Genomic DNA, 1,439 nt, shown 5'->3' on the forward strand with positions numbered 1-1,439 from the left:
TGTTGTGAGGAGAGACCGGTCCTTGGAGAAGGACATCATGCTTGGGAGGGTGGAGGGACAGCGCAGGAGGGGAAGGCCCTTTATGAGGTGGATTGATTCAGTGACTGGGATAATCAGGATGGGAGTGTCAGAGATAGTGCAATTGGCACAGGACAGAAAAGAGTTTAGGGCTGTTGTACATAGGGTCGCTATGAGTCGCAAGCGACTCGACGGCACATAACAACAACAACAACACACTCACATGCAGGTTCAAACTGAAGCTAAAGAACATTAAAACAAATACACAAGACCAAAACTTTACCTTCAGTCTATCCTACCTGAGTTTAAAAACTATCTCAAGAACAGGTCTGAGGGCTTGAACACCAACAAACAAAGACCATACACAAAAGGAATCTATGTATATACATGTTTGTGTGTGCCAAATATATGGCAACATCTGGAGAAACGAAATAGGGTGCACAGTCATTGAGGCTTTCTAGACATATCCAAACAACTCAAGTAACTGGTTCACTTGCTCAAAAGTCTTAGGACTACAGTTTTGAGGAAACAAGTTCATTGACATATCTCACAAAGTTAAGGTTCTACATTGGAATTTGTTGAGTAGAATTTGGGGTCTTAAAAGCTTTCAAGCTGTCATATAAGATAAAACGGTTAATCTCTACGTATGTGAAGCAAAAGAGAATGATAGAATAAAAAAGATCAAAGAAGAAACTAACCCATAGGCATAATAACCCTCACATTTACAATCTCTTCAAACTAAGATGAGAAGTGCTGGCTACCAATGCTGACAGTTGGATCAGGGTCACAACACAAAGTCTTGAATAAAATGAAATAATATGAAGAGAAAGAAATTAAAATGTGGAGTAAAATCCAAATTTCCTTGGGTAATTTGGGGGAGGGGGAGAAAGCCAGCTCTATTGGATAGAAAGAGACTAGAGGAACTTTTGAATATGGAATTGAGCTGTCTCTGTGGGTCACCCTACAGGCAAAGGATACATCTACCTGAAGAACAAATTAAACATTATAAACTGTAACGAATGTGCTTCCTCAATCAATCAACCTACATTCACCCAAAACAAAGGAGAGAAGACCTTTGTTTTCTCGTTTTGTTTTCCAAAAGGAGAAGGAAATAGGAAAGAACAAAAAGAATGGAAATAAAGGCTAATACAATTTAGTTCAAGGCTCACCTCTTTCTGTTCTGAATATGGTTCTCGGTGCCCAGTTCCGTCCTCAGAATCCATACAAGGAGGAACAGAGGGGCTGAAGGCCATGAGGTCGGTCTTGGGAGGCCCCTCCCCAGAGCACACCCTCTGCCTCCTCTGCTGGGAGCACGACCAGCTCCCCACCGCGCTCGAACACACCAGCCTCGGCTTCCCCGGACCGCACGCGCCCTCTGCCGCCGGCGCCGAGCACCGCAGCGCCGTGTACAGCAGCAGCGT

The 1,439-nt window shown here is 43.8% G+C and overlaps 2 protein-coding genes across 3 annotated transcripts in view; both read right to left on the reverse strand.

The window, feature by feature from the left end:
• The window catches only part of PCDHAC2 (protocadherin alpha subfamily C, 2), a 294,194-nt gene that overhangs the window by 198,028 nt on the left and 94,727 nt on the right, over positions 1 to 1,439 (reverse strand). The window lies entirely within an intron of this gene.
• PCDHA12 (protocadherin alpha 12) overlaps positions 1 to 1,439 on the reverse strand; it is a 75,804-nt gene that overhangs the window by 60,842 nt on the left and 13,523 nt on the right. The gene's annotated exons all lie outside the window — the stretch shown is intronic.

This window comes from Elephantulus edwardii, unplaced genomic scaffold, assembly GCF_000299155.1.
Source record: "Elephantulus edwardii isolate Elephantulus edwardi_28Jun2011 unplaced genomic scaffold, EleEdw1.0 scaffold00095, whole genome shotgun sequence".
NCBI classification, from domain to species: domain Eukaryota; kingdom Metazoa; phylum Chordata; class Mammalia; order Macroscelidea; family Macroscelididae; genus Elephantulus; species Elephantulus edwardii.